This window comes from Chroicocephalus ridibundus, chromosome 5 (genome assembly GCF_963924245.1).
Source record: "Chroicocephalus ridibundus chromosome 5, bChrRid1.1, whole genome shotgun sequence".
NCBI classification, from domain to species: domain Eukaryota; kingdom Metazoa; phylum Chordata; class Aves; order Charadriiformes; family Laridae; genus Chroicocephalus; species Chroicocephalus ridibundus.
Genome location: NC_086288.1, coordinates 77,587,220 through 77,601,448, shown reverse-complemented (window position 1 = coordinate 77,601,448; position 14,229 = coordinate 77,587,220).

The window sequence follows — 14,229 nt, the reverse complement described above, 5'->3', positions numbered from 1 at the left end:
TTCATGCATCACAGCTTCAGAGAACCAAACCATTAGATACTTTTTTGCGTATAGAGTTTTCTCTAGCTAACTGCTCTAAAGCTGAAGTAGGAGTTACCAACCACATGGTGACGGTAGTCACTTAAAAGGAAATAAGTGGAGGTTGGGGACATTAATTAGGGGTATATAAGAATGATGAAGTACAACCACAGTATAACAACCACCCAGCTATGTCACAAACTGACATGTCTATTCCAGAAAGGTCACTTCTGTCATTTTCCCTAGCCCAGCCAGACATTCCCAGCCCCACACCTACGTAACAGCTTCAGCTCTCTACTGAGGACGTGCTGAAAACTCAGGTTTTGCAAGGCTGCATGATTGTTAATGCTGATGTGAGAAGAGATGGGGAATATGTGTCTGGAAGGAGAAGGAGCTGAGAGCTGCCATTGAGTCATCTGGATCCTTATGCCAGCTCTGAAATTGTACCCTCAATTTCTGATCTACTCTGCACTAGTGTTAAGCAGCTCTGTTGTACCAGGTCTGGCTGGAGTTGAGTTAACTTCATAGCAGCCCATATGCTGCTGTGTTTTGGATTTGTGACTAAAAGACCAGTCTTTTGTCTATTGCTGAACAGTGCTTGCACAGCGTCAAGGCTTTCTCTTTTGCTAATGCTGCCCCGCTCCAGTGAGTGGGCTGGGGAGGCTGGGTGCAAGAAGATGGGAGGGGAGAGAGCCAGGACAGCTGACCAGAACTGGCCAAAGGGTTATTCCATACCATACACTGTCATGTTCAGCAATAAAAAGCAGTGGTAGGAGTGTCTTTCAAGGTAGCTATTGTATCCATTGCTCAGAGACCGGATGGGCAGCAGTGTGCCTGTGGGAGGTGGTGAGTGATTGCCTTTGCATCACTTTGTATTTTTCCTCTTTCCTTCACTTACTAAACCATCTTTACCTCAAACCAAGAGTTTTCTTGCTTTTGATCTGTTCTCTTTTGCTTTCCTGTTCTCTCCCTTGTCCTGCCTGGGAGGGATTGAGCAAGTAGCTGTGTGGGTGCTTAGCTCCTGGCCGGGCAAATCCACCACAATTATTCAATCAGCTTTTCATAGCAGATAGGCAGAGAGGCATTTCAGAGCTGATGGTCCAACTCCAGTCTTTCGCTCTGTTGATAATGCAACAATGTACTGAAATAGCACCTCCAAGACAAGGTGATGCTATAGTTCTGAGTGTTCTTATAGTGTTGCTTCGCCTTGTTCAGCTGTTTCTGAATGGGGAGTTTAGAGAATGGTGATGCCCTGCCTGTTGGGGCTTGAACTGATACGTGCAGCGCTCCATCACAACTTTTCATTTCTGGAAATGAGTATTGTGTTCAGTGCCAGTGGCTTCGAAGATGGTAAAAACCTTTTTTTTTTTTTTTTTCTCAGAACATTCTCCTAGATCACACAGACAAGATGGGAATTAGTGAGGACTCATCTGTCTCCAAGCAGTTTCTCTCTCTGAAGGAGCTGACTGCCAAGAAAGAAGTCCAGAACCCAGAAACGGTTTTGGGTGGTAACTCATGAAGTCATCTGCTTCCTCATGCAGATCATGTATCTTAAAACCATTTATACAAATACTTGGACCTGCCGTCATCAGAACATGGGTCCCTTTAAATATATCCATTGAAAAAGCGAGATAGAAAGAACTGGGGAAGACCTATAGCTACTGGTGAGATCTAAGACAGCTGTTATTTCCTAGTGGAAAGGAGACTGTAGGAGGTGTAGCAGAGCCTGCTGTCCCCAGCCTGGAATAAGCAATGCAAAAAGGAATCTATTTCCAGAGGCAAACACAGAAGAAAGCTCTCTATGAACACCAGTTTCTAAGCTGTTTGACAGGACAGCTTCACATCCTCCACAATCTTGGTGAGACTTGGGTTATATCTGTGGGAGCAGGAAGTGGGATCTCCTCCAACCATCACGCGTTATTTTCCAGCTCAGAGTGACTCCTCTCTATGCAGGACAACACCCAGAAATGCCCCGGTGAAATGGGTGAAATGGCTAAAGAATCCTGAAGACTCTGTGCAAGCCATCCACAGGTATACCACAGCCAGCAAAAACAAACTGGGTGCAGCTGGGCTTCCGTCCAAAAGAGGGCCCATGTGTAAAGAGATCTGTTGCTGTGAAGACACCTGACAGCAGTAAAAACTCCAATTTGTGGCCTAAAAATCTGAAATAAATCTGACCTACAGGGAAGTGCTGAAGAGGAGGAAAATTTGTGCCGAAGCAATACAAGTTGGTGACTAATAGCCACCATGAAGCTGATGCCTCCACACATTTAGACAGACTGTAATCAAAGCATTATCAGGAGCTGTCAAACTCATTCCTGAACGGTGTTGAGATCTCCCTGTTAGAGACGGATGTCAGGAAATGTGTACCCAGGGAGACAACTCTTGAAGCTTCAGAATAAAATGGGAATAAAACCAAGTAATCATACAATATTCCCCTTAAAGATACAGGACATTTAGTGATCTGTACAATCACTTGAAGCTACAGATACCACACTGCTCTGGACAAAGGACAAGAATGTCTAATGTGACTGACCGGGACATGAAAGAATAATCATTCGAAGAACAATGAAAAGCTTGTCAGATTTTTAGTCTTCAATGTTGGGCCCACTGAGGTTGGGGAGGTGGCAGAGGATTGTCCAGCTGTGGCTTGAAAATAAAAGATCAACTAGAAAATCCATTATTTCCCTGCCCCTTAAATAATCTGGTTACTTCGCATAGTTTCCCTTATACAGAAACACAAATGCGTGCCCTGAATGCACTTGGCTGCAGGGACTGTGAAAAAGGGTGCTTAAGAAAACATTCCTAGGAAGTTAAAATTCTGTCTCCCCACAGCTAGATGGTTTTGGATAATCACTCTTACCTGTACTCAATTGCTGCCTGAAATTCCTGCTGACTAATCACCTTTCTCTTGAATTTGTCCAGTTTTCTCAGAAAAATGTAAAAAAGACAAAACAATACTAAGAAAACACAATTTCATACCCATTGAAAGCAAATGAGCCCTAGGTTAGTGAAAGGATTGACCTATTTAAACCAGAGATTCCATCACTTGGAGAAAGGGTCCAATTTCATTTCAAATATGTTGCCTACCCTATATGGTAAGTGGAAAACTGTCTCCCTTCCCCCTCCCAGTATACAGCTCCAGCCCACACTGTACAGGAATGGCGTAAGACTTAACTGAGTTTACAAAAATACTGCCTTATATAAACAACATGTCAGGGACCTCAAACAACCAACTGAGCACAGGAGTGAATCACTGAGGACACTTTGCTGGCATGTTTCAAACTAAACATTTACTTCTGAACTGGTCCTCTACGACCAGAACTCCTTCAGAATAATGGCTACCGCACTGAGAAAGCCCCCAGTCTCCAGTTAAGAAGCATGAGCAATAAATAAATAGCATGAGATCCACATTTGGTTTTGCTAACACTGCCAGGTCCCAACTGCAGGGCAGTCACAGCATTCTACAAAAAAAGAGAGTGGGCATCATTCTGCGGTCCAGGGGCTGGTGTTTCTGGTTTGAAAATAAAACCAGGGGAAGAAGTAGGCAGTGAATGGAGCATGCGAGACACCCACCAGCTGACGTTTAGCCAGATGCCAAGGTTTCTAAGCTACCAGGGATTCTCTTCCACAAGGGATATTTCCACCTGGCTCCTTAAACCATTTATATGTCAGCTTCATATTGCAGGAGAAGTGCAAAGGTGAGAGGGACTGAGGATTCCTCGTGTGGTTTGTCTGCCTCTGTAATGGATTGAGAGCACACTGGTGGAGGAGGCTTCGCAGAGCAACTCACGGTAACCAAAAAATGAGAAAAAAATAAAGGAATAAAGAAAAATTAGGAAGATCTAGCATCCAAAGACCTAGGATCTATAAAAGACACCTACAGAAAGAAGGCTGATTGTCTTTGCAAGTGTGTGCAAACATCCCTTCCTGAAATAAACTTGGTGGTTGCTGCCACTTTCCCTACAATCGAGCCCATGAATTCTCAGCCACTCTCCCACAGCAGGATTGGTACAGGCAGGAAAGAGGTGTGCGGTTCACCTGTCCCACAGAGTCCTCATCTGCATGTGAACTAGCTAACTATAACGGAGAGATACAAACATTTCTAATGCATGATTTTTTGACATGTCTCAGAAGGTCCCCGTGAGGTAGCATCAAACTGTGGGATCCTGTCCAAAGACCTTTGGAAAAAGATCCCCCTCTTCTATCACAGGTGATTTTTCTGCGTTTCAAATTTCAGACTTCAGCAGTTTACACTCACAAAGGGCTCACAAATGAAACAAAATAAATGCAATTGGACAGATGCTTACCAGAACGTGGCCAAGAGTGACATGAAATCAGACTGAAACAAGTTTGCCAACTTGGCTCCAACTGCAGTCACACCAGATGCTGGACTGATTCTGCCATCTCCTATTTCTCTGCGAAATCTATGAAAGAAAAGACACAATAAGATTTTACCCGTTTCTACTTTTTTCAGCCAATACTCCCAAATTCTGTGAGTAAATCTGATCAATTTTTTAACTCCCATTAGAACTGTTTTCTGCTACAAATGCTAGCCAACCCAAAACCTGGCTATGTAGAGAGCAATACAATCATTGTTCTAGGCAACCAAGTCCTCCTGCCACCCCCCCTGAAGTGCAAATATTATTTGAGCAAATCATCATCCCTGCCAGGCAACGGTATAGTCTCTCTCCTCTCTCTTCTGATTTGGGAGCCTGGGAAATTAAACCAAATGATCCCCAAACTGAAGAGCAAACCAAGTGGAAAGGAAAGTTAAACAGGCACTTTTATTGGTTCTCTGTCTTCCCTCAAATAGGCTCAGAGTTAACGGCCTGATTATTGTTTATAACATAAGCAGAAAAAGCCTTGCCTTTAAAGCTCAGCTTGAGGTTGCAGGCCTGAATGTTAGAAAAGGGTTTCTCTAACAGAAATTAAAATACTCGCTCCTGGAGGCAGGGGGAGCCAATGAGCAGCCTCACAGCTCCACTGTTACAGCCACTTCCCAAAGTGAAATCACACTCCTAAAAATCATTAACTTACACATTTTGATAGAAGGTTTGATTTGTTTTATCATCCATGAACTGCTGCATAAAAAGTCACCACAAACCTCTGCACATCGTACAACAATTTTTTGAGTTGCTGACACAGTTAATGACCACAGGTGCTTTTATTTATCACTGTACCACAGTGAGTCACAGTGGTTTTGATCAGTTCTGCCTTTATTTAGATTTTTTAGACTATTTCTTTTTGGACTAGTGAGAAAGTGAGAAGTTGCTTTTCTTTAAAAGGGAGCCACCACTTGTGTTCTCTGAGTCATGTTGGGAATCAAGCTAATTTAGCTAAATCAAAGCCCCACGCAGTCGGGACAGTACGTCCAAGAAAAAGAAATAGAAGGCAAGGATTTTAAAATCAGTATCAAAAAGCAAAACATGAATACCACATTTAAAGACAAAATCATTAAGAAGAAAATCAAGGCTTAACAGTGTAATATGTTTTGGGAAGTGAAGTAGTGGTTTTCCTGAATCATGTACCACAAACCCGTTTACTTCAGTAGGGCCTTGAAGTCAGCCCAGATGTGGCCGTTCTGCTCCAGAACAGAGCCCCAAGTGCAGCTCTTACAGCTACCAAGGACATCTGCAGATGTGCAAGGGTTCAGTGCTACCCACGCCCCACGTCTAGCAGGGTTGTACTGCGTTAAGGCCAGGAAATGCCCCTCCATGGCACTTCCCCCTAGTTCTGATGGAAACATCGTATTACTTCCATTTTGCTTCCACACTGGCTCACAGATCAGCTACAGAAAAAAAAGTCCTAGACACCTCTATGCATCCTACACTTAAACAAGAGTAATTTTGGATGGCTGTAGCTTTCTACACAACTTTATCTCCAGTATTTTTAAGTAAGGAATTTAATAATTCTAGATAATAAGAAGCAAAATAACAAAGTTACAAAAATCTGACTTACTAATGGAAATTCCTTCCTCTGCATCTCACCTGCGCACTGAAACACAAACAAGCATGTCAGAAAGTATGATTTCTGGGTCATAAGATGCTTTGCATCGAGGACAATACCAGTGCTAAAGAACAATACAACTATTAGCTATATTCTGCTACTACCAACCGAACTGCTAGTGAAGATATGAGGGCACATTTCAACTGATTGAAGCACTATATGAAACGAGAGGGTGAAATAATTCATGTATTCACATACTGCTGCTTTCCTAGATATATTCTGTTAACGTTTTGCTGGATTTTATCACTGCCTTTTACGTTTTTCCTGAATCCCAACAGCAGAGGGCAGCACTAGTGCCTGGCTCAGCCTGACACCAGCCTCTGAAAAAAGACCCCACAGGGATTTTTCTCCTGTTTATCAGAAAGGTTACTCCAGGATACTTCTCTTGCACTGGGCACAGACCCAGCACTTAGAGGCACTGTCTACTTAGTAGGTATCTCCGGCTTCCCGAGTCACCCCTGCTATGGAAGGGCCATGGAGTCTGGCTCTGTCCCAGGCTGACCTATTCAGGGGAAAATTAATCCTGCTTCAGAAGGCCAATGCTAAAATAAACCCACGCTCGCTGGAGAGCAGAGAAGTGGCAGGGAAAAGGAGCCTATGTAAACGTGTGCTTCTCATCCCCTGCTATAACCAACCTCCTCCCACCCCCATTACTACTGCTCAAAGCTGAGAACAACCTCCCCTGCTCAGCAGTGCCCAGTAGGAGAAAGTGCACAGCTTTAGGGTAGTTTTCCCAAAAGCCGTATCAATGGGATCTCTTCTTTCTGGAAGTGCGAGTGTTTTAGAAGTGGAGGGAACATGGGAAGAAGAGTGCTCTGCTTAAGGGTTTTTTAATCTTGCTTTGCAGATGTGAGGGGCAGAACAGGAGACAAAAGTGTATAATAATAAGCTGCTGGGTATCAGGGATGCTGCTGTCTCACAACTTTTCATTCTTCTAGCTCTTCCTGCCTGTGGGTTACTCCCAGCGAATGCGAAAGCCTGCAACTTCAAAAATGCCTCACAAAAATGAAGCATGGCACTGATGGAAATGCATGGAAGCTGCAGAGACTATTTTCAATTACATAAAGATCTATCTATTGTATCGGAACTGTTACTTCTGACCTGAGTCACTGGTCTAGTTCTAAGTACAGAAAATGGGTGCCAGCCTACAACACTGCAACATCCGAAAGGAAAGGCAAATAATACACAAGCAGCAGATTCATACAGCTTGTGGGTGACCCCCCTGTCACTATTATCCTGGAAGTAATTTAGAAGGTCCAGATAATTTATCCCAGTCTATTTCAAGATTTTTTCATCTCTGGATGATTTTCCCATGATCTCCATTTTCCCCACTATATATACTCAGAACACCCGCTCTCTTTTTTTCCCATTATAGTCGCATGGAAGATAAAGAATAGCTCCATTTCTGCCATTACTGTATCCTACTATAAATGACAAGAAATTAAACGGAGCAAAAGGACAATTCTTTCTACAGTGTAAGACACTTTTACAGCATATGTTCATTCATATCTACCTATAATACAACTTTACATACTATGTATTAATTTCAAGCAATATAGCTACATTTAAGAATATATATTAATAAGGTATCTTCCTTTCTTTCTTATGACTTATAAGAAAGTACTAAAAGGTCTATTTTCCCATGGAATCAGAATGAATGAAATACAGATTGGGTTTTTGTCAAGCTGAGGTAACATACCACATAATCTAATTATTTCCTGACTTCTACTTCCATTCCCATCAATTCTTCCCTCTCACACCCTGTATAATCTATTTGCTCAGCTGGGCAAATTCAAATCCAAAGGAATTTTGGGAACTGGGGCTCAAACTGGACCTTTCCCAGAGTGAGTTCTGAAGCAGTAAAATACCTCAAGGCACACAACAGATTTGACACCACTTGCTATTTTAAATCAATCTTGGATGTCTTCTTCAAGGATACCTCTTGCCTAGTTTAAACACGAAGCTCGGAGTTGGACTCACAAACCTTTGGCAGATGCTATATTCTATATCGAACAGAGCAGCACTTCCTACCTGTCAGACCCATGGAGAGAAGCAGAAGGTACTTGCATCTTTGCTTTGCTGTTTCTTTCAGCTGTCCACCAACTGGCCACGCAATCATGACTGTCCACAAGTCTGCGGCTGACTGGATCAACTCATACAAGAAGCAGCAGGGACACAAAATACTGCATATAATTCTTCAGCTTGACAATGGTTTTGTCTTGCAGTTTCAGCCTATTATGGGCCAGAAGTGGAAACATCTGTTTTTACCTGCATTTTCCTCGGTAATATGGACTCTAAGAGCACAAAAATGACTTACTGACAGTCATCTATACAAGACCGATGTTCTAAAATAACAGACATTCCAGTTCATTCCACAAAATTTTTGATTAAACTAGCAGAAGTTAGAGAGAAAGACTAGATCACTGCAAACAAAAATGCTCAGCAATACGACCCACAGACAGAATGAAGACCACATCTGCTAAATATTAGACTAATTAAGCAAAATAGCTATGAGGCTAAATATCACAGACTAACAAACCAGAATCGATCCGACAGAAACTACACCCAAGGAACAAGCAAAGCAGGCAGATGATGTTCCAGTTATTAAAACTTTTTAAGATCCTTAGCCTAACATAATTTAAAATGGAGGCCAAAGTGGACAGAAATGAGCCAATCTCTGTCACACTAGTCTCAAGACAAAGCCAAGCACAAATCCAGGCTGGGTGGAGAACGGATTGAGAGCAGCCCTGAGGAGAAGGTCTTGGGGGTGTTGGTAGATGAGAAGCTCAACATGAGCCAGCAATGTGCGCTCACAGCCCAGAAAGCCAACTGCATCCTGGGATGCATCAAAAGAAGTGTGGTCAGCAGGGCGAGGGGGGGATTCTGCCCCTCTGCTCCGCTCTGTGAGACCCCCCTGCAGTGCTGCCTCCAGCGCTGGGGCACCAACAGCAGAAGGACACGGAGCTGTTGGAGCGGGGCCAGAGGAGGCCCCGGAGATGCTGGGAGGGCTGGAGCCCCTCTGCTGTGAGGACAGGCTGAGAGAGCTGGGGGGGTTCAGCCTGGAGAAGAGAAGGCTCCAGGGAGACCTTAGAGCCCCTTCCAGTCCCTAAAGGGGCTCCAGGAGAGGTGGGGAGGGACCCTGGATCAGGGAGGGGAGCCATAGGATGAGGGGTAATGGTTTTAAACTGTAAGAGGGGAGATTTAGATTGGATGTTAGGAAGAAATTGTTCGCTGTGAGGGTGGTGAGACACTGGCCCAAGTTGCCCAGAGAAGTTGTGGATGCCATTATCACTGGCCAAGGCCAGGCTGGACGGGGCTTTGAGCAACCTGGTCTGGTGGGAGGTGTCCCTGCCCAGGGCAGGGGGGTTGGACTAGATGATCTTTAAGGTCCCTTCCAACTCTAACCATTCTGTGATTCTACTATTAATGCTGAGAATAACCAAAGAAAGGTGCTCATTAGGACATGCACACCCTTGTCCACTTCAGCTCTGTCCCAGACATCAGTCTGTCATCTGCCCCCCCAAGTACTTTCTTCATAGCCTCCACCCCTTTAGCCCTCTCTCTGTTTTGTCTACTTTATGTTTCTACTGACTTTTTTCTATTTTTTCCCCTCTGGATTTTGTTCACAAGGCAGAACGAATAAACTCTGACATCTAAAAACTGTCTCAACCTCTTTTCTCTCCCCTCAGAGGTATGGTTATCATCTTCAACAGTGGCCTCCCAGTTGCTGAGGTTTTGGCTGTTCTGCAGACCTTTCTTTCCTTCATGCATATACGCTGGACCTGAGGATTTTTTTCTGAAATGAATACATTTCCTTGCTTACGCTTTAATGCCTTGGACAACTTCTGATGAAAAAAATGCTGTTCTTGGCAAAGTCCTGATTAGCTCTGCTCCAGGTAGTTTTAGAGGAAAATGGTTCATGAGGGAAACTCACTGGCGTAAGAAAGGATCCCAGCTGTAAAAAAATGGAAATTGCTACTAGTGTGCCTATAATTTAAAAGGAATCTATTTACTTTATTTTACTGTCTCATTTCACCAACTTCAGCTGATCAGTTAAATCAGAATACCATATTTTCTGGAGCAATGGCCTCCTCCTTCCTCTCCAACATGACCTGAAATTAGCCTGCAGACATTATACGCATCTGTTCTTAACAACTACCTACCTATTGCTTTAGTGTGGCTGTATCTTGTATGCAGGGATATAGCAAGTATATGAGAAAATACGGAAAACTGTTACATGCTCAGACTTATCTGATAAGGCTAATCTGTCTATTAATAAAGCCCCTTATCAGAGAGTCAGCTTATCTGGAAAAAAAAAATAAGATTTTTGCTAGCATAATCAAGGCACAATACAAACTGCACCTCCATAATGGATGGAGAAGCCGGGGGTGTTATTTTTTTTCCCACAGTCCTGATCAATATAACTAAACTTTTAATAATGTGTGGTGTGGAGCTGGCCTTAATTTGCCATTTTCTTGCAAAACATAGAAAGATTAATACTTCAATTTATTATAAAAACATGTCTGGCATTAGAATAAATGCTACTTGAATTATAATAACAATGTATTTGTGAACTATTTAACCAGCACGTGGGGTGACAAGAAATTGATGATTCAGCCACTGAGCAATATAATTTGTTCACTCCTCACTTACTTGAAAATAAGCTTGAATTTCTATTAAAATTGTTGTGGTAATAGCTGTTGCAAGTATGTGTAACAGTGACATCTACACTTAATGCCTGCAATTGTTCCTGTAATACAAAAATATGGTTACCTTGTTTTGTTGTTGCAATGCAGGTTATCTGACTGAGCACAAAGCTGTGATTCAGTTAAACGTATATTGTTGTCAGAAATCATTTCAGTTTGTTCTACAACATATGAAAATAAAATTACTGTCAGCACGAAAATTATGAACTAGTTCGCAGAAGAAAGACTAGTCTAAAGTAAAATCACAGAAACTCTACAAAATATCTGGAGATAGGACTTGGTAACTACTTGAGCAGGAGCTAACAATATTGACACAGTTATTAAAAAGATAATTATTATGTTATAATCAGACGTATTGTCAGAAACAGCAGATGGAAACCAAATAAATCACTTGAATTTCACAGAATCACAGAATGGTAAGGGTTGGAAGGGACCTCTGGAGATCATCTAGTCCAACCCCCTGCCAGAGCAGGGTCACCCAGAGCAGGTTGGACAGGAAAATTTTCTCACTTCAAATCTCTCAGCCTGAAACAATGGACTTTCAAAACATAAAATATCCAGAACAGTAAAATTACACACAGAAGCAACTTCGCAAATAGAACCCAGAAACATAAAATATCAACTTAAATCATTTTCTGACACTCCAAAATTACTGCAACCCAAAGGATGATAAAAAATAAACTGAACAGAGCAAAGACTGAGTACGTTCATTATCCCATTAATACTGATATAAAAATAATGCTTACAAGAGCAAAACAGTAAGAAAAAAAATAAGCTATGAGATTCCCTCACATACACTGTTTTGCACCAATATTGTATCATGGATTCAAAAGGAAAATTACTGGTTCACACGAACATAAGAAAGAGCAGGTTCCTACAACTCTAAGAAGAGGCAGGCAATTCAACAATATGCAAGCGTCACCAAAGCCGTGTAAAGCTGAACATGAGAGCCACCGCTCAGGGTATTGCAGGAACGATGAGAACTATGTTGCACCATGCAGAGAGCCCTAGGTGACCTACTTTCAACCTACTTTCAATTCTTTCAACCCAAAAGATTTTCTGAAGAAGGGCGTGTTGCAAACTTCAAGTCAGAAAACTCTATTTTAATACCTTCTCTTTTTAATAGCTTTGCTTTACTAAGCTTTGAAGACAAATTAGACCTATTTTCTAGGTCATGCAACTTAGTGAAGTGTATCTAAATTCTGCATTCACACAACCCATTGTTTCTCCAGTTTGGAAACAAGCAAGATAAAAAAAAAACACTAGGGAAGCAGGAAAACTAGGTGAAGAACTCAATTTCCTGATCAGGATGTAAAACACAGTCGAAGCACTACTGCTGGGAAGTGTTACCTGCTAGCAGAAACTTTTATCGTGTATTAAGGAAAATATAGAGGGCTATAGAGCCCATAACTTAGCTTTTCTCTGATCACGTACCTGCCCAGATGTTGTTGATACTGTTTGCAGCTGTCACACCTTCCACGAAATCTGATCAACACCATGAGAAGTACATCTCCAGGAATGAACTGGAACATGGAGAAAAGCAAAGTACCATTTTAATTATCTCTTAGCACGGAATTCAAAAACAAAAGCAAACTACTATCTTTAGGAAGAATAAGACACAAAATGATAGGAAATAGAACATTTCAAGGTAGTAAGAAGGAAAATGAAGCTTTGAGTATCTATCAAACATAAAGATTAAGGCTCTGGAAATGCAGGCTTTTCTTGAGAAGCAAACCTTCTCAGCCTTCGCTTTGCCATGAAGGTCATAGTTTCTTAACGGCTGTTGTATGGCAAAACAATCTCCAGATCTCATTTCTTCATGCAAAATACGTTCCAACTAGAATTTAAAAAAAACCAAACAAACAAACAAGCAACAATTAAATATATAAACATTAGAGATCCTCTCAGCATGCATTTTTTCCTGGAAGCACAGAAACTGAAAATCACTGAATCCAAGAAGGGATATACACTCCACCATGTAACGATACATGTTTGGCAATGACTAAAGGAATTATTTTCTGTAGAGATCTACACCAATATTCCTCTCAGCTGCAAAGTAGGCTTTCAAAGTCTGCTTTATGCTGTTCTGAGTAAGCTCTACTGGTATTATTGGAATAAATATGATCTTGATTTTTCATATTATTGCAGTACCTTATGTTGTCAGCTTATAATTTTGAGAAAACCTATTAACTATTAGCCCAATTCTGACACCCTTACTTAGCTCCTTTCCAGACCCTTTTCTATTGTTTTCAGCAGGTCTTGCCCATGAACAACAATTGAGTCAGGGCATGGTTCAGGGCGAATAAATTTTGTAGTAATAGTGAAGTGGTGTGTGTGACACTATGCAGTTGTGCACTAATACTTGCGCAGAATGTTACTAGGTAACTGAATAAACAAATTTATGCCAGCTAACCTGTTCTGTTTGATTGACAGCATCACAAACCATCAAACACACCAAACCAGACAGGAAACGGAACTTATAAATGGATTTAAACAGAAACTATCATTCAAAGTTGTTTCTTTTTACAGCTGTCATTTAAATACAAACTTGACTTCAGGATGCGCATTACCCTGTCTACCTACTGACATGCATTTGAGCAGATTCCTGCTTCAGCCACTTCAGGTCTACGCTGTGTTCCAGACTGGGACAGCAAGCTGATCCTGCTGCTGATAAAACTCTGCTTCTGGTTCAATTTCCAAATTTAGCTGCTTGTCCTGAGCCATTAAAAAAAAAAGTTGACAGGGAAAGGAAATTAAAAAATATATACGAACAGCATGTAAGAGAGAGACCTGGAAAAACTAGGAAACCTGCGTCCATGCATTGCTCTGCCACATGCTGATGGAATGACATTAAGCACTTTTCTTCGAAAATACAGTCTGAGGATAATGAGTTATAATTGATATCAACAATATATTTATCAAAAAAGAGTTAATAAATAATAGATCAACTATTATGGAGCCTAACAGGTCATTAATTTGCTTATATCCATGGCTTGAAAACTGTCCACAATGCCTGTGATTAATGAGTTTGCCATCATCTGTAATGCGTACCATTACATTTGTGGCATGAATGCAATACAATGAACAGATGTTCTACAGTACTGTAAATGTTTATGATACCTTGTAGCATCCTTTAACTATTTACTGTCATGCATACCTGTGGCACAAAAGATTATTTTTGTTCTCAAGGTATGTTGAGAGCTATGAGGAAAAATTACTTAAGTTCTAAATCTTAGCAATATTGTTATTCTGTCTACAGCATACAAAGTATTTCCTACACAGTCCTATAGAGAAGTTAAATTAATTTCAGAGTAGTCTGTGATTTCAATTCTTCAGACAACTAGTATAGCAGGAATTAGCGCTTTATTGATTTGACTCAAAGCAGTCTTGTCATACCTGATACTGCAACAGAATTAAACAAGAAACTGAGATTCTGTAAACTGTGTGAAACAAACCTCTGATGAGGAATCAAATCCTGCAGGATTAGTGCTTCATT